This window comes from Ammospiza nelsoni, chromosome 1 (genome assembly GCF_027579445.1).
Source record: "Ammospiza nelsoni isolate bAmmNel1 chromosome 1, bAmmNel1.pri, whole genome shotgun sequence".
Lineage (NCBI taxonomy): Eukaryota > Metazoa > Chordata > Aves > Passeriformes > Passerellidae > Ammospiza > Ammospiza nelsoni.
The window spans coordinates 91,290,062-91,313,799 of NC_080633.1; positions in this window are offsets into that span (position 1 = coordinate 91,290,062).

The following is a 23,738-nucleotide window of genomic DNA, read 5'->3' on the forward strand; positions in this document are numbered from 1 at the left end:
GCACATATCCTAGAAATTGGCATATTATCAGTTTGATATTCTTTATTCATTCTACAGTCTAGTCACTGGTTAAAAAAATTTGAAGCGTTTTCAAACACACAATCAGCAGAGACCAGGAGCTTAGAAATGCTCTTCCTAAAATTTTAAAACTTTTTTCTTTTTCTTACTGTTAATAAACAGTGACATATCCAGAAATGTTAATGGACCCTAATATATATCCAGAAAGGTTGATTACAATCACAACAAATCTTCAGGACAGAATTATTCTTGTTCCACAGCATAACACAATGAGAGTTGTTTCATTATGATTTGTGTGGTTTTGTGAGGAGTAATATTATTATTATTATTATCATCATCATCATCATCATCATCATCATCATCCATGGCCTTTGATGTATGTATTTTTAATACCCCTTTCATTTTTCTGCCATGAAGGAGGAAATAGCAAGATAGCAGGAGAGACATCTCATCATCAAGCCAAAGATTCTGGGAGATGCATATTTGGGTCCATAAAAGAAAAGTAATCTGGATGTGAAAGAGAACCTAATTGCATGCTGTAACTAAAAGCGTGTTTTAATTTCAGCATGAGATTGCTACCAATTTTGTAACAGTCAACTTAAAACATCTGCATATCTCCACAAGTATCTATATGTACAATATCACATCTTATTTATCAGGGAACCCTGAAGTTATTTTATTTATAACTTAAAACACTGGTTAAGTACTTTAGTAAAACCTTAATCTAAGGTGAGAATTTTCTTCTGATTTGTATTTCTTCTTATTTTGCTACCCTCATTTATTATTTGTTCTTATAGCAGGTCCAGACACAAGAGGGAAAATTAGTTTATTGTGTCATAGCAAAATATATCATGACACTATGATTCAAATGATCTGAAGAATTTCTGTGACTTTTCCATCCACTGGGATTCCACCATACCTATGAGCAGCCTTGCTGCTATAGAATGATGATGAACATTTCTAATGCGATTTGTCCAAAGCATCACCTTAGATTATAAATTGTAATATTTTTTGCTATACAATGATTTGTTCCTATGAACAAAGCACTACTGTTCAAGATACACAGAATTCTAGCTTCAATTTATCTTAACTGGCCAAGAAAATTTCCTTTTTTTCCTGAATGAGTCTTTTCCACTATAATGTGAAGTGCTAACCCCACACAAGTAAATGGATAGTCATGTCTGGCTGTCCATATAAAATGGTATGAGTATGCAATATTAAAGGAGTGAGGTATGACATAGTTTAGGGTTTTCTTTACTTAAATGCTGCCAACTAAAGAATAAATTTCAGTAACATGATTCCTATTTTTTTTTCCATAGAATTTGAGTTCTAAATGATATTAAGGCTGTGACAGAAATAAAATTAAAAAAAAATAAAAGAAAAAAAGAGACAATCTCTTCACTGGAGAAGCAGAAAAAAATAGTGATAGAGAAGTAACAGGGTGGATTTATAATTATTGCTTTTGGTATTATTCATCACTTCTAAATTACTGTTGGTAAAAAAAATTCCTATATGATGTTAAAAAATGAAATTATGAAGTTTACTGTCTGAACCCTACTGCTGCCAGGATGCCTTCTTTCAGCTCATACATAATGTATATCTTCCAGTAAAGTTGTTTAGAAGCAGAGATGACAAAAAGAAATGTGAATGAAATACACATACATGTCTACGAACATAAGGTAATATACATAGGTTTTAAAATAAAAAATCTTAAAGTTAAAAGTACTACAATTAAGTTCAATCCAATAGAATTCTGTATGTTTATTGATTTATGCACAAGCCTATTGACAGATATTAGGCCTAACTCTGAAAAGTAAAATAAAGTTTTCATATTCCCTATTTACCCTGTTGGGTTTGAACTTGAGTACTTTTATGCTAAGTTGCAGTTTAGATATATTGGTAATTTTTTTTTTTAATCAAGTTGTTATTGCTCAACAAGTTCAAATCATTGTGCATAAGTCTAAAGGGATTCATTTAAAAAATCTGAATCTAAAAAACAATCTGGTATTTTTCTTCTTCCCTAACATTATACTAGAAATAAATGTCTGCAACATTCCCTTGGAAAAGAAATTAAGAAAATGAAAAATATATCTTTCCAGTTTAATACCATCTTCTGAGAAATTTGATGTTACTTGTTTCAAAATGCTAAAAAAATGTCTATTTACAGATTGTATTAATTGCAATACAGTGCTTTCTAAACTTCTTCATGCTGAATTATAGAAGGTGATATATATGGAGTAATAATACATGAGCAAAGGAGGGGAGCACAAAAGCAAGCTATAAACAATAACCTCAAAAGGAAATATGAGCAAAAACTGTTGGACATTCTTGAGAGCTTTCCAAAAACAGGGTTCAAGTTATATTGTGTGGGTTTTTAAAATTTCTGTTATAATTGCCATCACCTTTCTTATTTCCTGCTCCCTTAAAGAAAGACTTTATGAGCTAGATTATTGCCACTTCAATTTGTGTTTGGTTTTAAATGTATAGGATTTCCAGGTCTACAGAGCAGGCACTTGAAGTATGGAAAAGGTACATGTTTTCTGTATGATATAGTAGAAATATTCATACGGTGGCAATCTTGGGATCACTAAAGTTGACATTTTTAATTTTGTTTTAGGTGACTGCAACATGTATTTGTATGTATAGCGTTTAAAAAAAAGGAAGACAAATTAAGATACTGCAAGGTTATCAGGCCATTCAGAAACATATAGGAAGGTGCAACAAATTCCTTTTATGCTTTTCTGCATAAACATGCACTCCAGAGTCATTAACAATATGAGTGATGGGCTGAAGCTTGCCACAGTTGCTGTGCAGCCAGCATCTCTTCATTTACAAAATGAATTTCCCTCCCATGAGTTATTTAGTTTGGCTGAATGCATCCGGATGTAAACTGAGTATATTGTAATTAGTGCATCAACATGCTAGCAAGCAAGTCTCAAGATGAGAATCAGAGATCCAATTTGAATAGGTGTCTGGTTTCTGATAGTGCTGAAATAATCAGTGGGCAAAAGATCAGCAGAAGCAAAAGGAAGTTACAAGGAGTAACAAGGAAGTTGCATCCTTGACCTTCATTTAAATAGCTGTACTTAATATGCCATTGTAAGTATCCCTGGCTGGATTACCAGCTGCTGTGAATCAAACTGACTCCACTGATTTTCAAAGGCAATAGATCTGTTTACATTATCTGACATCCTCCTTGACATAATCCAAAAGTGCAGAGTGAGTCAATCTGACACAATGTACTATCACAAATTAGAGGTTTAGCATGATGCTGAGGTCCCTTTAAAATTAGTGTCGAATCCCCAGCTGAAGTTAGGAAATACAGGCTTTCAGCCTCGATCTTTTGAATCACTGTCATGAGAACTACCAAGGCCAAACTTGAAGACTCTCTGCAGTGCTTCTATTTAGACTTTCAAACATTTTATTAGACACAGGCAGAGACATCTACATTAAAGTTTCAGATGCCCAAATAAAGGTGAACTGAGCAATTTTCCCCTTGTTAAAAACAAAACAAAACAAAACAAACCCCAAAACCAAAACAAAACAGAACAAAATATACCCCACCCAAATAAAGGCCTTTGTTTTGCTAAAGAAAAATCAGTGAATTTTCTCCTCTACTTTTTTATCCTGTTCACCTCTGTAAGCCTATTTTTGCACATGAGCCTGATGCCTTTTCTTCTTAGTGCTTGATTTTTCTTTCTTTGCTATTTCTTTCAGTCTCTGAATCAAAGTGATTCGAATTAATATTAAAACTTGAAAAATTTCCTATGGCCAAATAGAACTGGACACACTGAAAACTGGATTTTAAGGAATTAATTATTAATTCAGTACTAATCAGACTCATAAGTTCATCTTAATCTGACTCCCCATTAAGTTAGGCTGAAGTTTCATGAAATTTATCTGACATATTTACAACTAGGCATCACACAATTTTAGCTGTTCTGTTTTAAAACTCACTGGAACTGATGCACATTTGAAATTGAACTAAACTAATCAACCTGTGCCCAAGAGTGGTGTAGAGGCACCTATGTGAGTGTAAAATCACTATGAATGTGTCTGTTAACTGTAGACAACTACTGTATAGACTTTCACCTCTCAGCTGGTTATCTAGACTGTAATCAGTAAAGAGAAGTCCTTTGAGGCCATGACTCATGTGGGTTATTTTAGATGACTGCTGTAGAAGAACTGTGCCCTAGAAGACTTCCTTTCGAGCCACAAGCAACAAAGACAATCCACGTAATACAGATACCTCCTTAGTAGGCATTGAAATGCAAGCATAAATCAGGGTGTGATTTTACTGTCTTTACTGTGTTGAGCTGTGCTTTTCACAGCATTTCTTGCAGACTTTCCTCTCTGGGTAATGCTTAGTTTGACTGAGATTAGCAAAATTAGGCCAGCTAAATCCAGGTGAATTTTCCAACGTTATCCCAAGCTAGACTCTGTTTAGGTGTACCTAAGCAATTTAGACAACAGAGAAAATGCACTTACGTAAATGAAGTTAGATAAAAAACACTATTTTCCTTGCTTTCTGAGATACTCATTGAAGTTGAACTTCCTATTTTTCATGTATATATATGTATATATTTGTCAAAGCATTTTATGGTAGTGTCCACAAAATTGCAATTGACAACCACCTAAAAACATATTATAGGGAATGAACAGAAATGCAAAATATTTTAGGGCAATTACTAAATTATACCCTGGTTTTTAATCTTACCCCTGCAAAATGAAATAGGTAAAACCTTCTCAAATGCACAGTCAATTGAAAATGAAATAATTACTTGTAACCTTTCTCTTGTTGTTCTTTCTCTTTTGTGATTTGCTTCACAAAACTGCTGTTATGAAGCTTCTGAGTGAAAAAAATTCTTCATAATTATTCCTACACTTTTAACCATTAAAGTAAAAAAAATAAAAGCAGTTCAGGACCTGGAATGCTGTGCTTCATCCCACAGTACCCCAGTAGCTCAATTAAGACTATATCAGATCAGTTACTTGCCTGCTACTCAGCTCAGGTTTATGATCATCTAAGTGGTCAGATCTTAATCAAACAGTGGTGATATCTAAGGGTAGAAATAAAGCATTCCTTTTTTTTTCCCCCTGTATCACAGTCTTTGTTATCTGATTCAAATACCATTTGGAAAATTTTCATTTGTTGCTGAAAAGCCCGTAAGTAAGATCAGGAAAGAAAGAACTCCATCAGTTGATAACATGAATATGAAATTGAGAAAGTGGCACCACAGCACTAGGTTCAGTGTGGCCCTAGATTGTCGCAGACATTTCTCCACAGAAATCCTTCCTTTTGGATTTCTGCATCTTCGGGAGGCCAGGGGCCCCCGAAGAGAAGGTAAACAATTATTATCAGCTGCTGTGGAATGCAATAGGATTCACCTTGATTGGCTCATTTTCTATGTTTATAAGTAAGAGCCAATCATCAGTTCAAGCCAGGGGACTGAGTCCTTGGCCACAACTTTGTTGTGGGTTCTTTTCTATCTCTTCTTAGCTTAGCTAGCTGCTCTGCAAACCTCTCTCTATATTCTTTTTAGTATAACTATAATGTATTATATCATATATTAATAAATCAAGCCTTCTGATCAAGATACAAGATTCACCGTCTCTCTCTCACCAGCAGCGGCCCACTCAGGTCGCTGTAATACTAGATAACTGTAGAAAAGACAGATTCGAACATCAACTTCTGTTCCTCTGAAGAGGTTGTTTCTCTTGTGTTTGAAGGTAAAACTTACTCTTGTGCTTAGAATCAGATTACATCTGTCAAATTTTACATCATTTAGGCACAGATTTTTTATTTATATTGGACAACAGTGAAATCAAAAGAATTTCTCTTGAGAATTTAGTCTTTCTTGAAGATGTGCTTCACCATAGATAGATTGGAGACAGTGCAGGATGTCATGAGCTTGGTCCTAATTGCATAATTAAGCCTGAAGCTCTGACGGATTTGTGATCTCTTTTACAACATATTCTACAGCTCAGCATAGTACAAATAATTTGGTTTTATTTTAATCTTCCTATGAAGACTTTTCAAATGTTCAAGGCCAATATTAATGCTATTCATGTTTTTATGAATAAGATGATCCACACATGAACTTTAAAATAAAGATATTTTATCAGTTCTGAACTTTTCAAATGCTTTGATTTCAATTTTCAATGTCAACAATGGCTAAGTGATGGTATAGGCTCTCCAGAAATGTCAGATAATAAGATACAAACTATATTTATTTATTATTTTTTGTTAATTTCTACAGATCATATGCAGGGCATAAAAGTGTACCAACAATCACTCCTTAGTAAAGAATGACACAAATTATGGAAGATTTTCAATAGAAAATAACAACAACAAAATCAGTAGATGATAGATCAAGCTGGATGATTTACCTGCCTCATTCCAGAAAGATGTGTGTACAATATTCTACTGTGCACCGTGGAAAAAAGGCAGGAAACATTCTCTTTGTAAATATTATATTGGAAAAGCAGATTTAGTTTTAATTTTGAATGACAAGTCAAGAATGTTGTTTAATGCAAATCCTTTCCAAAAGAGAACATACAAGGCACAATATATTATTTATCATTCATTTTCTGTACTTCATTATATATATCTGCTATAGGGATTTCATGCCATTGTTTGGTCTAAAAAGATGAGAAAATACACTTTCAGGGATGAACCCAATCCATATAAAAGCCATGCTATTAATTTGCTTATGGTGGTTTATATTTTTAAACTACTCCTCATTCTATTACCATAGAACCTCTACTTTTACTTAGAATATTTTGCACTTTACTTGCAAGAGCACAGCTTGAAACCAGTAGTTTAACTGTTCCATTAGCTACTGAAGAAAGAAAAAATGTTTTCCCTCTTGTTTTCTGTTTTTTTTTCATTTTAAGTTTGTGCAGATCCTAGGACATTATGGTCCTCATTTAGTACTAACACCCTAGAAGTCTGCAATAATACAAATAATTTTTTTGTGTCATCATTTGATAGGGAGAAAATTATTTCACTTTTCAAAAAGGTAGCAAAACTCACTACCTAGTAGTAAAAGAGAAAGAAGAATCTATTTCTTAGTACTGTTTTATGCCACCAGGATAGGTGTCTCAGATATCAGAGCATATCATGCTCATATCACAATAAGGACTCAGTATCAATTGTGCTAAGGGCAAAAAGAGAAGAGAAAAGAAAAAGAAAGAAAAGTAAAAGTCCAACTAGAGGTAATTCTAATAATAAAATTTTGAACTGAAAATGCCAATTTTACTACAGGTCCCATAATTCAGGGGCTGTGTTGCTCATGAGTTTGTTCAATATTAAAAAATATTCAATTATAATCAATTACTGAATCAATTTCTAGCATTTTTTTACGTGCACCACAGTCCACTTGGTACATTTTAGAATGAAAAGCAATGTATCATTAATACAAATAACAAAAATTAAAAAAGACAAAGTACACTCAAAACAGTCCACTATTCTATCAGGATTAGATGGGTAGAGCAAAATGACTGAGACAGAGGAGTCAGCTTTCATCACTTTTTGGTAATATGGCAGTGTGAAAAAGTGAATTAACATTTCATGTGATCCCTTGAAATATTTTTATGCAGATAAGGTAATAGAAAATGTAATTCTGAAAGAGTGCATTTATGTGCACCCAGTTTTGATTTTCTTATACAAACATTTGAATATTAATTTAGTATATGTGCAGTCTAAGTGGCTGCAGTTCTTTGATAAAGAAATTTTTTCTTCACTATGTAAGATAATGCTTTTTATCATTCATTTATTTTTAAATCAAAATTTATAACGGACTACAAAACTTAATATTAAACAATTATTTCAGATTTATTTTCAATTTAAACAGCAGAAAAAAAGGAAACAGTAAAACTTTCCTTTTTGTCTTTTTACCAAGTCATGTGCTTGAATTTAAAGTCAAAATTAACTAGATCTTCCAAGCTGATTTTTAAAAATAATTTTGTATTCCATTAATTTCATCTAGTATGAGTAAATATGGCAGAGCCTTGTATGAATGACTAACTCTTCCCATTTTAATGCTTTTCATAAGTACTAGAAAATATGAAAGATTTAGAAGAAACTGATGATAGGACCAACAGATCATTTTGAATGTATGACTGGAATTCCTTAAGAAAAATGTTGATGGGCAGTTTAAAATGATCGGCCAAGTCTTTAACAATGATGCATATTGTGACAAAAGCACTTCCTTGCTTCACTGGAAAAGTTCAGGAGTTTAACTGCTCAAAGTATTTTGTACCAGTGCACTTGTTTTTCATCAGATAAGCTCTACTATGGGGCAAACTGTCCTTTAAAAAAGATTCACCTCAATGCCAAAAAGATCTTCATGCTTAAATCTGGCTCACCTTCCTGTAATATGAATATTAAAATTTAACTCCACACAGTTATAATTTAATACTTCAATTAATTATTTAACTAAGGGGAAAAGCTAAAAAAAATGAAATAAACAAGGTAATCGGCATACTCAAAGTTTGTATGTTACAGTGAATTTCAAAAGTCAATAGATTTTTCTGGTAGAAATTGGTCTCATTACAAGGTTACTGGTATTCAAAAACATTATTAGTTATTTATGCCTATTTTCGCTTTTTAAAATGAAACATGATTTATTTCTGTGTAAAGGTTGGTCATCTTTGACATCTCCCTTTTTCCACACACTGCTTTAGGTTTTCTCTTTAGTTTTTGAGTGTTTGTACTAGCTGCACCAAAATCCAATATTTGTACAGATTTTATCTAAACTGTTCCAAACTTTCAACTAGTGGATTGAAAAATCCGTATCGGCATACAAACGTCTCCTTTCACTATGATAGACAAACATATTTTTTTATGACACCTTTTCTCAACAGTTATTGCTTCCTATTTCCTCTTAACCAGTCAGATAATTATTAAAAAAAAAATACCCAATCTCTTTTTCCTTAAAAAAGTATCAAAATCTAAAATTCTAACTTAATGAAAAAAATTGCTGAAGGAAAGATTTAAAGCTTGGCCACAAATACATCCTCTACTAGGATTCACTTTACTTAGGGAAGATTTTTATTGGATAATAGGGAAAATTTCTTCACCGAAAAGGCTGCTAAGCATTAGCACAGGCTGCCCAGGGAAGTGGCTGAGTGACCATCCCCAGAGGTATTTGGAAGATGTGTGGGTGTGCCACTGAGGGATGTGGTTTGGTGGTGGACTTGGCAGCGCTGGGTTAACAGCTGGACTCGATGATCGTAAGGATCTTTTGCAGCCTTAATGATTCTGTGACTCCTCACAGCACATGAAGAGCAAAGCCGTGTATTATTTCTGCCATGATATATAATGCACAGACCCTATGGCAGAGGGAATTTGGATGCATATGGAATGGCTTGTGCTACAAAGTTGCTTCAGCTACAGGGGAAGGGCAGCGGAACAGTGATGGATGACTGACCTTCCATGTTGGACTGCCTTGAATGATGGAAGGCTTTTGAAGGCCAGTGTTTCATTGTTAAAATCCTGGCCTTTCAAATGTCTCATGAGAAAGAAGGGAAGCTTTATTGTGCCTTACCAACCAGATAAATTTAGCAGTCTGCATCAACAAAGATGTTTACACTGTATTAATACAAACAATCTAAAATAATAACATAAAATCAGTACTTAAACCACATACTTTGCTAATTAATTTCTCCTTTATTCCTTACACAGTCACAAAGGCTTTAACCCATCTAGATACAGCACTGGCTCTGGAAATGATGCAATTATTTCAGAGAGCATGATGGAGAAATCTGCATCGAGCTACCCATTCCTTCTCTCTTTTCTTGTCCTTCCTTTGTATTCCTGTAAAATGTTAATGTGATAATTTCACCAGCACCATTTCCTAAGCAGTAAAGAGTATCCTGAGACAGTTGCAGAGTTTGTCTGGTCTAAACAGTTTGCATAGCCTGAACTCCATAGTCACACTGGGACTTCACAATGTTGAGCCTCCTGGTTTATATTGGCTCTGACTTGATCATCACTGAATTCTGCCTTCTTATATTTTACAGTGGTGAGTTTCTGGATAGGATTCACTGTGACCCCACTGGAATTTTTTATCCTTGCAGTTAAAGAAAAACCTCTGGCTTATAAAAGTGAGTTGTGACTGCTGTGAGGATGCAGATAGTTTTAGATTCCTCAGATCCTACAAATAGAAACTATTTTTTTAATCCTCTTTTCTGAGTAAGAGACTATGTCATGCTGCCTGTTAAATTTCAGGAATAGATGGGACACTCTGGCTCCTCTGAATGAATGTGGAATATGAGAAGAAGGAAAAGTGGTTGGATTAGATTTGGGCTGAGTAAATGTTGATCTTTCCTCACCTGCTCTGCACAAGTTTTCACCTCACTGAACATTTTTATTAAATTTTAATCAAAAGCACAGAAAAGATTGTTGATTGTAGAAATGTCTAACCCTGCTCTAAGCTCCTCTGCTAAGTCAGTTTGTAGATGCTAACAGTGCCACACTGACATGGAGTTCAATGTTGTTTTACAGCCTAGGTGTCCTACAAATTATCACAAAACACAAGAGCATAAAAAAATTCTGTGTCTACATAAATGTGACAGACCAGAGACCCCAAACTTCCATGAGATACTTGAGATTGATTTGTGTTTAGAAGGTTCCCTCTGCATTTGTTGTTCCTGATGTTAGTCTTCTGTGAGATCACAATTTGGTTCTGGGGGGATCTTGTGCTGAGACCCCAACTTGTGAGTCTGTCAGGTATAAGTTTGGGGGACTATAAAGTTGCATCCATATGATCTTTGATCACAAATAGATGGTCTGGCTCGTTTTTGGAAGTCATACACGATCAAAGAGATCCTTTATTTAGAGATGCAAATGCTGCTGTCAAGCTCATAAAATACATATAAATGACAATTTTTTACAGTCCTGCATTGTACTTCAAAAGAGTGCTTTTTTTTTAAAGGTCATGACCATTTTGATATCAGATACTGTTATTTGTGAGTGGAAGATCAGCAATCTTTTATTCTTCTGACTTAAACATCATATGAATATGTGTATTAAAGGAAAGATGAATCTCTCAGAACAAGGAAATGAATTTTTTAACAGATGTTAAAAGGCTAATAAGTCCACAACCCTTAGCACCCAGTCCAAATACCAGATTTTTATATTGCAATAAAAATTTACCAGATTTCTGAAAGTATGTGATCTCTTGAAAAGAAAAATCATAAGAAACTTGGATCAGATGTCTATTATTTAAAAAACTTTACAATCCACCAAAGACTGCTTTTGGCAGGGAAGTAGGAAATGAGTTGGAAAGCATTAATAAACTTTCAGGATACTTAAAAACACCAGCTTATGGTACTTGATCTATAAGTGAACTCTAGATTACTTCCTTTTTTTAAAAAAGTAGAAGCTTAGAAAAAAAGAGAGTTTATCTAAGTAAAAGAAAGAAAACAGAATGCAGGGAAAGAAAGCTTAGCTTAGACAAAAGCTACAAAAGACAGAAAATTAAGTACTTGATTTTTTATTTTTGCATTGAATTTGATTAATACTTTCAGAGTTCTACAAAAGAAAACAGAAAATTGCAGTAAGATTCCATTTTAATTTCATTTACATGTTACTGAAATCCATTTTACAATAAATTCATAACAAAGTTTCAGTCTGGTACAGAAGCACAAGAAAGGTATGCCAACTAGTTGGTAACAATAAAACAGGGTACATAAACTTTGGGGATCAAAGAATAGATTCCAAAACACATTTGTTCCACCGGCATGACAGGCACTGATTTTTTCCAGTCTTGAACCAGATCTACTTTGCTCCTCCATAAAAATGTTAAGTGGTTCAAATTCAGTGCAATGCTATGTAGAGTGAGGAAACCCCAGCAAAAATACCCAGCCTCTGAAAATCACTATTTCCAAAAATGGTAGGAAATTTTTGAGATCAGCCTAAGACTTTCCAGAATTCTTGCTTCTTTATGGTAAAGACCTGAAAACTGTTTCTATATATTTCTGTATTTCTGGAGGGTTTGGGGATTTTTTTTGTTTGTTTTGTTTTGGTTTGGTTTTTGTTTCCTTGTTTTTTGTTTTCTTGTTTTTTGTTTTTTGGTTTTTGTTTTTTTCTAAGGGCCCAAACAAACTTTGAAAAGTCTCTCTCCTTTTATTTAACATAAACTTGTCAAGACTCAGCTGGTTTTCTTGAAAGCTTTTTCTGAGGATTGGAAAGCGTGTTTTGTGTGAACTCAAGCACCTTAATTGAAAGGTGTCTATGAGTGCACTGAAGCCTTAATAATGCTGTGTTTTATCCAGAATGTTAATTAGATGTTGTGCTAGATGGGTATTAACAAGAAATAAAAGCAGAACAGTTTTAAGAGTACGTCTATAAATCCCCTACCTTTCAACTTTCCTTCCTGTGATCTTTTTACCAGTTCTTCTGTCACATTAGAATTGTATAGGATTGAAAATATTTGTATTCATCATTAAAACAAACCAAAAATAATTTTATTAAGAAAAGTGCTACTATCTGACTATGAATGTCAATAATAAACAAGAATGAGATCAGGACAGCAGCTTGCTTTCCTTCTGCAGAGTGGCCTCAACATAATGCTAATAAGACCATTCTCTGTAACTATATTAAAGCAGCAGGCAAAGCAGATTTGAATAGATAAACTATGTGCAGTAGAAGAACTTGGGTATAAACTTTAAAAGGCTGAAATAAACCACTTTTCTGACTATGCTGATACAGTAGATATCAGCCTGCCTAGATAATTAGATGCATATGACTATTTTCTGCACGGACTAGAATGAACTCAAATTTCTAAAGAATTTGAAAAAGCTTTCAGAAAATGCTGTAACAAAGTGCCTCTGACAGAGCACCCATAGTAGAATGGGAATTCATTCCACCATAAGGAATGATTTGCTGAACCAATAATTAACTATATTTGCAACATAGAAAGAGAAAGAAAAATTGAGTATAAAAAACTTTAGGAGATGCAGGTGGTCACCATTCAATGAACACCTAGAGTCTACTGCTTCCTGTGAAGCTAAGAGGGGTCAAGAAATACCAAGTATTTTTTTCTACTGCTCTTCAGACATGCTGATAAGAAGTTTATGGTCAGCAAGGAGACAGTTTGGTTAAAAAGTTTCTTTTCAATTACAAGGTGCTTACTAAGGCTTTAAATTTTTGATTTAAACTAATATAGGGAAAAGAAGAAGAATTTTAAAATGACAAAATATTATTAAAACATTATATACTTGAAAGTGCATCTATGGAGAGCAGAGCAGTTTTGTGTTCTCTCTGATTATTGATATTGCTATGGCAAACCACTACCACATAATTCTCAAGAGCTAGGAGTGTTGTGGGATTATAAACTGAAATATAACTGCCTTATATTTTCCAGAGTAGAGTCCGGCATGATTAGTACTACTGAAGACAATGGAGGAGCAGACTCCTAATGGAGAAGTTGACAGTGACACACATAATTGGATAATGTGGTGCAAAATTCCTCAGGACAGACAGGCAGGCAGGCAGACAGACAGAGAAGAATTGAGAGACTTTTAGAGAGCCACTGCTATTGGCAAAAATACCAGTGGTTTAATTTGGATGATAATTACACCTAGGATCTCTGCTTGCTATCATAATAGCATAAGTCTTATTTTTTCCTGTGCCACTCTGTGAAAACCTGAGTTTCCAAGGCCATGCATTCCTTGGGCATCACTTAGCAGAAGGCCAAAAATATATGACTTTCTTTTTTAAAGAAGTTCCATTTTTCTTCAGAATGATAACTGAGCCCAGAGGTGACCCTTATACACAATTGCAGTTATTCAGGTCTAAAAAGCCAGCAAATTCACATGTAACTATATCTCCCGGCTTCAACAGTAGGGCAGACTGTCAGCTCCCTCATCTGTCAGCACTTGTTCAGGCTGGTAAATGAAGACTGGTGCATACTAGCAGTATCTATTTGCTACAGGATATGCACTCAAGAAAGTCACGAAAAGGAGTTTCAAGCAAAGGCCAAAACCAATCAGTCATTTTCTCCCATAAGTGATAAGAAAAGCAACATAAAAGAGAGGTGCTTGTCCCAAAGGTGGTATCAGTAGCAAACTGTCACCAAATAAAAATAGTTAAAGTCCTAATGACTGTACTAATTCAATACAAATAGCCAGGTTCCAGTTAGCTTAGCATTTCCTCTTGCTAGGCCTCAGGGAGGAAAAACAGAGCTCCTACTGTTCAGAAGACAAATTGTGTGCAACTTGCTTTGGGTGAAAAAGATATGCTGAAATGGTGGGACAATCAGTGCCATGTTGCTTCCTTGGAGCTGAAGTCCTCAAAAACCATGTTGCATCTCATTCAATTAGCAAAAATCTTCCTGCCATTTTGCTTCTCTGTGTTGTGAAGACTCAGCCACAGCTACAGTCCCTCCCATGCTGAATGTATATTTAATAAATCTTGAGGCGGTGGAAAGCTGGGCCATCACCCAGGAAGACTGGGAGAGGACAGCCAGGCAGAAAGGGAGCATTGCAGAGAAGTTCTGCTTGCCGTGGTCCCTCCCAGAGGTGAAACTGGCTGCTCTTTGGAAGCTTGCCTCCCCCACTGCCCAGCACCAGAAGCTGAATCTCTGCACAGGGAATTGAGAAGCAACTGTAAAGATTACCACTCTCACCTGATATGATTTTATAACAGACTTCTGTGATTCAGAAGAGCCACGGAATGCCAAAGAAAGAGGAAAATGGGGTTAAAACTCTTCAAATCAGGAGCAGATTGTAGGGAATGACTGACTAAGGATCCACTGATGCTGCCCCATCTGACATGTATGATCTCAATCACATTATGTGCTGCTGTATGTCTCTTCACATCTAGAGTGAAGCTGTCTCTGACTTGGTAAATAGATTGTGCTTTTCCAGTGCCCTATACAATGCTTGATTCAACTTAATCAGATGGCTGAAAAGGAAAGATGCTTTGATAGTTATTTTCAAGCCCTTACATATACAGTGTTATGTTCTAATATTTGAGAAACATTTTACATACATAAAATATAAAAAAGAGTGTCTTGATTCTATGACTTTTGCTTACATATTTTCAAGAAAATATGCTAGTCAGAAACTAAAACAATTTAAAATATCTATTACCCCCCAGTTTCAAAATAATTATAGTTTTCTATGATAATTTAAAATTAGAAATTAATGAGTTCCCATATTAAAGTGTTTATCATAAAAGTATTGTCTACATTGGTTATCTGGTCATGAAAACATATATTTGATAAAATTATATAGAGAGGGAAGGGTTCTGTAACCCTTCCCTTTTAAAACAAAAGATAAGGAAAGCCCTTTCTATATAGTCAAACTTCCCTTCTCATAACGCTTTTTCTAACACTATCTTTGGGACATTAAAAGAAGAAAATCAACACCAAAACATTCAAGAGAGGCTTTCAGTAGTGGATGCTCTATTGAACTTCCACTCCTCTTTCATTTTTCCCTGTCAGCTTCTTGCACTGGTGTCAGTAATTTGCCTTAGATTTTACTTCCTTCTCATACCGCCTCTCTGAACCCTTACACAAAAGATGTTCAGAAAGAGACTGTGCTGTAGTGATTTCATTCAACCTAAATGTTTGATTTCCACAGCTCCTTCAGATCGCGCTTGCAAACTTCCACTATTCAGACAGCTCAGAGAAAGGATACTTTTCCTTTACAGCCTGTTGCCACTGCCATTCTGGATATAAATGCTTCCTGTTGTGTTTCCCCTTTCAACTTGCAGCAGCCAGCTCATAAACTGTGGACTTTTTTGTCTCCCCCAGGCTTTTTCCTCACAGGTAATTTTCTGGTGAACTTATTGCCCTGCTCTGAGATTCTGGACACCTGAGTATGGCAGGTAGGTCTAAAGAGGGAGTGACTGTATTTCTCAGGACCTATATCCATTTGTGACAGAAATAAGCATCATCTTGAGCATGTTGTGCTACAGGTATTATGCCTCCCCATTTTTCTGTGGTATGACTCTTCATTCAAAATAAGCAATAATATATCTGGAGTTCTCCAGCTACAGTCTGGAGAAACTACATCAGAAAACAAAAGAGAGACCGAGGTTTTAAGGATGATTTCCCCCCTCCATTTTCTCTCTTCCAGACAAATAGAAGTAATACTATGTCAAACCAGCAGATGTCTTCAGGATCTGCACCTTTCTCTGGTGAAGGCGAGGAAGATAAAAGGGTCCTTTTAAGGTGGCAAATTCTTAAGTGTGTTAGAGATTTATGAAACACTTCACACAGTAGGCAATTTCCCTTTTAGAGGTTTGTGAGCAAGTCAAGTGAACAGTCAGATATTGTGATCCATCCTTTCTTTACATAGTGCAGCTAAATGACAGCATTGAATAAACTTTTGAGACTTTTTAAAAAATGTCCTCCCAGATCTAAGCAAAACTGAAAAAATTACTGTAGTAGTAACAGTTCCTACCTTATCTTAAGTCTGATTCTGTCTTCTTCTACTAGCAAGAAGTGGATCTCATTCCTTCTACACTGGAATGAGGATCACTTACTATTGTGTTTTGACATTTCAGGGTCAGCTTCAGCCATCTCGTACATTTTCTTGCTGATAAGCTAATAGACTGATGGAGCATATGTAGACTATTTTCCAGCTTTCATGGCATGAGTCAACCCTCTCTGAATGCTTTCCAGTTTGTCAGCATTCTCTATTTGTTGTGAATGCAAGCAGTAGGTTCAGAGTTGCAGTAGCCACAGAATCACAGTCACACAACTAGTAAGGCTGAAAAGGACCACAATGGGTTAGAGGGTCCTATTATTTGGCACTTGCACAGTAAAGAAGTTATTCTCATATTTAGGTGGAAGTTCCAGTGCATCTGTTTCTGCCCTTTGCTTCTTGTCCTGTTGCTTGGCATCACCAAGAAGAGCCTGAATCCACCCTCATCACCATCCCTTCTGGTACTTGCAGACATGGACATCTCATTATCCACCAGGACTCCCAGATCCTTCTCCACAGAGATGGTTTCCAGCAGCTCAGTGCCCAGCCTGTCCTGGTGCAGAGAGCTGTGCAGAGAGTGCATAACTTATTTATTGTTTATTACTCCTCCCCAGGTGCAGCACCCTGCATTTACCTTTGCTGGACTTCAGGCAGTTCCTCTCTGCCCATCTTTCCAGCCTGTTGAGATCTCTCTGAAGGCCTGCACAGCCCTCTGGGGTATCACCCACTCCTCCACAAATAATGATTAGGATGTGAGTGGACAACAAGTAGTCCATTAGTCAAAAGTGTGCCCAGGGGGCCAAGAAAACCAATGGTATCCTGGGGTACACCAGGAAGAGCATTGCCAGTATGCCAAGGGAGGTGATCCTCTCCCTCTACTGAGCCCTAGTGAGGTCACATCTAGAATAATGTGACCAGTTCTGGAGGGCAAAAAATATGAATAGGGGACTGGAGCATCTCAATTATGAGGACAGATTGAGGGAGTTGGGCCTGTTCAGCCTTTAGAAAAGACAACAGAGAAGGAACCTCATCAACGTGTACAAGCATCTGAAGGGAGGGAGTCAAGGGCATGCAGCCAAGCTCTCCTCAGTGCTGTCCAGCAGTAGGACAAGAGGCAATGGGCAGGAAATGATGCACAGAAATTCCACCTGAATATGAAATCTTTACTGTGTGGATGACCCTCAGTGGAGATGTTCAAGAACCATCTGGACACAATCCTGTGCCATGTGCTCTGCTTGAGCTAAGAGGTTGGACCAGATGACATGCTGTGGTCTCTCCCAACCTGACCCACACTGTGATTATGTGATGTCAAATGCAATGGGTTTAGATCAAAGAATTGCATGAGCTTGTTTTAGTCATGTAAATGACCAGTCTGTTATAATCCACCATGATACCTAATTCCTCTTTTTCAAGAAGACCAGGGTAGGATATTAAAAAAAAAACATGTATCTTGCAGATACGGTTGGGACAAAAGCTTGGAAATGTGTTCACCTGTGAACCAATGAGAGCTCAGAGACCTTTACTCATTAATACCCACATCAGCACACAGTAGATTGAATTTCACAAATCAAGTTTAAAAATCTTTTAGGAAATGAAGGTTAATTTTATAAATGTATTTGTGCCTTTTTATTTCCAAATAATCTTATACTGATAAAATTGATCTAATTAATATTCATTTATCTCCTTTTTTTTTTCCTTTTCATAAGTTATTTATTGTTTGTGGAGTTGTCACATTTTTTATGGCTGCTGTCATTTATCCTTTAGGCTATCTTAATGTTCGTTTTCAGTTTTGACCCAGCTGAACTTTTGCTGATAGCATTTTAGGCATCTAGTTAAAAATTAACAAATACTTTGCAATAACTATTTAGTCTTTTCCAACTGAGTTTTGTCTCCCAGTTGATTTGTCTCATAATTGTTTTTTCCTTTGTTAAACTGGTCCTTTTAAGCACCAAGTTTATATCTCGTTGGTATGTCTTTTATTCTTTTTGTGTACTATAGTGAAATCAAGTCGCAGTCATTTGCACCCAAGGAACCACTAATTTTTAGTCCTGTGATCAGGTCCTCTTTATCTGTCAAGATGAGGTAAGACAAAATTCCTCTGTGTAAGATGAAACACTCTCTAAGTTAATAAATTGTCATCTGTAATTTTTAGAAATCTCTAGGACATTTCAGTACTGGCAGCCTGAAAAAACTCAGCATATGCTGGGCAGATTGAACTCCTCCTCCATTCCTTCCCTTTTCCTGATAAAACATTTTTTCTTCCTACACATAGCAAGGTACTTCACAGAAATCGACAGCATGGAGGAGAAAGAAAGACTAAAAGAAAAAATAAGACAGGTCGATTAATTATCCTTTAAATACAGAATCAGAAAAGGGGATGGTAGAGATGTGATCACCTCTGATCCTAGATTTTTTGCCTGAGTTACCTTCTTCCTTTGCTTCCTACTGAATGTCCATGGAAAAAGAGCATCCCCATTTAGACAGGTGTAGCACACAGGGGTTTTTTGTGTGCGTCCCAAGGGTGGAAGGAACAACAGACAGCGTGCCAACACAGAAGCCGTTCCAAACCATCAAAGCATCTGTCTCTGAAAAGCACATAAATAATACATTTGTTCTGAATGTATATGTGTGGTAGTTTATTATATTGTCACATTGATTCATGATTCAAAATTATTTGCCTTAAGATGATATCATTTCAATCAGAGCTGGCTGTTTTTCCTTCCCAACAGTGAAATTATCAGTAATAAGCAAAAGACAGAGTATAACTGAACTCTGGTAACTTGGGGCTGAGACTTGATTCCAAATATGTCCTTTTTTATTCACAGCAACCTTCCATTTCACTCTCTTTGTTGTCTGCATCATTACCTTTCTGTCTGACATCACTCCACTTTCCAAACTTGATTTCTGTGTATCCTGAACAAACCAGGAGCTTGGGCAGGGGGAGGGGGCACAGTTTGTTTGTTTGTGTATTTCTTTTGTTCAGATACCTAAAGAAATATAAAAACCAGGAAATCACAGCTCAAAATAAAAAGAAAAAACATAATAAAACCCTAAGGAATTTAAGTTGTTGAACTCCATCTGTGGCTACTTAAGGATGTATAACTGTAGCACTGGTAATCACATTAATGAGATGCTGAAAATTTGTGAATGATGAAAGTGATGAAGATTGAAAGAACAGAAAACTGAAAATAATACTTGGCATTGAATAAGTAGATGAAGAGTATTAAGTGCCTACAATTCCTTAAATTCCATCCACAGAAATGGGATTCATGAGATATCTGCCATTTTGGAAGCACTTAGGAAAAAAAAAATCAGCCAACATGCAGCCGGCAGGAGCAAATTCAGTAAAGACAATTTAATTGTTATCACAATTTTGTGTCCATTTCCTGAAGAGCTCTGAAATAAAATAAAAAATACAGTCAAAATTGCAAAACTACATTGGTTCAGTCTGCAAAAAAGCTTTGTTTTGAAGTAAGCCTTTTAAATGTCCCATTAGTGTTGCTGAAAGATGGAGGCACATACTAAATATATCAAATATTTACTATGAAAGTGATATAGTTGCAGATAGTTTATCAAACCTATTGATTAGAAATAGAATCAGAGAAATTGTGGGAAAGGATTTTTCTTTATAACAAAAATCATAATTTGGTATTTATGAATGGATTTTAAGACCAAAATTATGAAAATGATAGTTGTTTTTGATAAATTAAGCAATTCTAAAGTAATAGCTACATAATTCTTAAAAATATCAGGAAACCTGTACCCTGTTGACATATTCCAAGAAAAAATAATATTAATTTCCCTTTCTTTTATTAAATTTTTAGTTCTTGAACTGTGGACACATATCATTTTACTGTTTGTCAAAGATCACATGAAATTTTGTATTAAACTAAATGCATCATACTGGCTTTAAATTTGCAATTAGAATGGTATGTTTAAGTTGAAAAGTAATATCTGAATCATAAGATTAAATGGAGAAATGATAAACAGGTGAAAACTTGCTAAGCAAATTATTAAATTAGTATCAAATTGTACATTCCTTGACTGTTGCAAAGGACAGTAAGTAAAGCAATTGCTAAGGGTAGAATTCAATAAAACCTCCCTTGTGTATACAAATTTGGCATAAGGAGAAGAACATAACTAAGCAACGAGAAAAATCTAAAGAAAACCACAAAAAAACACCAAAACCATAAAAAGACAAGGTTGAGAAACTTTTCCTTCTAGTGAACTTGTGAAAAGGTATTTAAATAAAATATAAAAAACAATAATTTTGTAGTTTTGCATTACAATAATTACTGTTCCATCTCTTTGTAGAAAAGGCCATTAAAGAGCCGTAGTTCTTGAAGTGAAATTTTAAATACAGAAGATCCTCTAAGTCTTCAATTGCAAATGATTTGCAGAAGTAGCATTTTTTCAGTCTTTAGACATAAACTGCACAGGTTTCTTACCATGTTATAACTGAGACATATGTCCTGACCTCTGAGTCCTTTTTTGAGGAGCTCCATGACAACTCTGACAGCAGACCTGTGTTCCACTCAAATGCAGGAAGTCTCACTACGAAGGTTTATTGGAAGCAGACTTGACTACAAATCCTATTAATGCTACTGCTCAACATTATTATTTCAGTTGCTCCAAAACAGTTGAGCCTCTTCCACTCTTAGTGGCATTTGGACTAAAATGCATTGCTGGGGAAGGAATGATCTTTACACTTACAAAGGAATATGCTACCAGAATTTTGTAGTACTATCAGAAATTACAGTATTACATTATTTTACATTATGATAAAAATAGAAGAGTTTTGTGCTGTGTTTGACAATAAAGTTACTGCAGAAAAGAGTTGAATCATGCTTGTTTAACTATTGCTACTTGCCTCAAATCCCTCAGAGTTCAACATTACTAGTTTCTTCTCTAAACTGTGAGAGATCAGTATTACAGCAGTGTGCATTTTCTAGAGAATTCTTTCAAGACCTTTTCAGACTGCCCATTTCTTCTCTTACACCTTTCCTTTCCTTGTTTAATCCCAAATATTTTTCTTGACCTTTTGGCCTGCAGCTTCTTGCCACAAACTGCAGAGAAAACCTAGACCTCTGTCTCCTGTTAACCACAGACATGATGTAATCCTGCTTACATTACTTCACTATTTTTTTCAGTATATGCATGTATATACATATTCTGCTTAACTAGTCATCTGGGGAAGGATGTGAGATCATTTTGTAAAATTGGACCAGAATGGAATTTAAGGGTCGTTTTTATAAGCAAGTGGGCAGCTGGAGTTAACTCCATATGAGGAACTAATCTCTTGACATTTTCTGAATTTTAAACCCTTGGGGTGCAGTTTTTAATATCTATCTATATGCATATTTATAACATTTTAAAGCATAAACAAACAAAATAAAGTCAAAAATAAGATGGTACAGAAGTACTCAGCTGTTGCAAGCACTTCTGGGCTTCCAAACACATCTGTCAACGCCATGGGCTCTACAAATCTGCCTGGATCAGAATGTTATGACACCATTAACATAACCTTTCATACCAGAAACTACTCTTGACTATTATAAAATCAAGAAACAGGGGTAAACTTTCAGGAGAATTTTTTTAATTAGTGGATTTCAAAGAGAATTTCCAAAGTTTTAAATTACTTTCATTTTAATGTTCAAAAAAAGAGATAAGCCATAGTAGCAGCCTACTTAGCCACTTTTTATAACTATGTATCTTTATGGAATTCCTGTCATTTACGCAGTTGCAGTACATGGAGAAGGCAATTGATTTCATCTTATTTCTCAAGTGGCAGGAAAGAAGGTTGAGAAGCCATCTTGCAATACAGTTAATATGGCCCTTCTCTGCTTCTAGACCCAATGAGGCACAATCTGGGAGCAGTCATTTGTATAAACAGTTCAGTGCCTGGGCAAGTAATGCTATAACTATCCAAGTACTGTGCATGTGACACAACTCACAAATACTAATTTGTTTCCAGGACATTTACCTTGTACCTCTATATATAGTCAATACTCACACAGACAACAATTATATAATTTCATTAAGCAAACACACATTTTTTGTGTTTCTGTATGCAGTTGAATTTATGTTAGCGATAAAAACTGCAGTAGTTCCTTTTTCATTCTTCAGTATCTTGTTTTACAATCCAAGGGTCTATCAGAAGACAACATTCCCTTCAGAGATCTTCTGCCCTCTAGCAAGTTTTTCTGACATCTGTAGTGGAGCTATGAGATTCTTTAAATAAGGAGCGCAAAATAAGCTTATTACAAAATAGTTTTGACTTAAAAATTACTTATGAGGAAATAAATTAATTTTAACCCCTACACATACAATATACTGATACATTACAGCTATAGCTGAAATTACCCCTTGTTGCTAGTCAAAATCTCTGAAGTTTTGTACGGAATCCACCTTTTTTTAAAACCCTCATATTAATTTTAAACTCAGTATAGGAAGTCCTAGGAGCTCTTGTTTTATCTTTTATTGATATTTCCTCACAGATATATTTTCTTTATGATAATTTTCAAGAATGTCTTATTGAGGATACTGTATTTTACAAAGCTGTTTTAACATGAGCCTAGGCAGAAATGATACACTCTATTCAAGCAAATTAAAAGAAGAAAGCATAAATTTGCAAGTAGTCTTAATTTCACTGCACTTTTAAGTAAGAACCTGGGGAGTAAACAAGTTGTTTCAGTAGAGCTGGCCTAAATTGAAAAGGCTCCATATGCTAATTTTAGAGGTGCTCAAAGTAACCAGACATAATTTCAACAAGTCTGTCATTAGCCCTGATTTGTTTCTCTTGGTTTCAACTGCCTCTATTAATTTCTCAACCTGTCAACTTTTATATAAAACAAGTTTTGCCATAAGAAAATATATTTTCAGCCTCTTTTTTCTCCATATGCTTTGGGTTGTGGCTGTAAAGAGATTCTTTTCTCTCTAAGTCTTCTGAATTCTGTATTGAAGTACATGACAGGTACCGAGTCAAAACATATTATTTTTAGTATAAACACCTTGGTTGTATACTTCTTAATCAACAGTGTTTTAGAAGAAAATAAACTTTTAACAGAACAATTTATAAACTGGCTCCATCTCTATGTCCTTTCTCACAAGACTGAAATAAACCTTTTACATTTTTTTTGAGATCCACTCCACTTTCTGAAACACCCTCAGCTTTCCCTCATTTGTACATGCTCTTCATATATATAGAGACATATGTAGAAATTATTAATATGTTGTATATTTTCTCTCTCATAAAGGGTCAAGGAGCTGAAATTCTT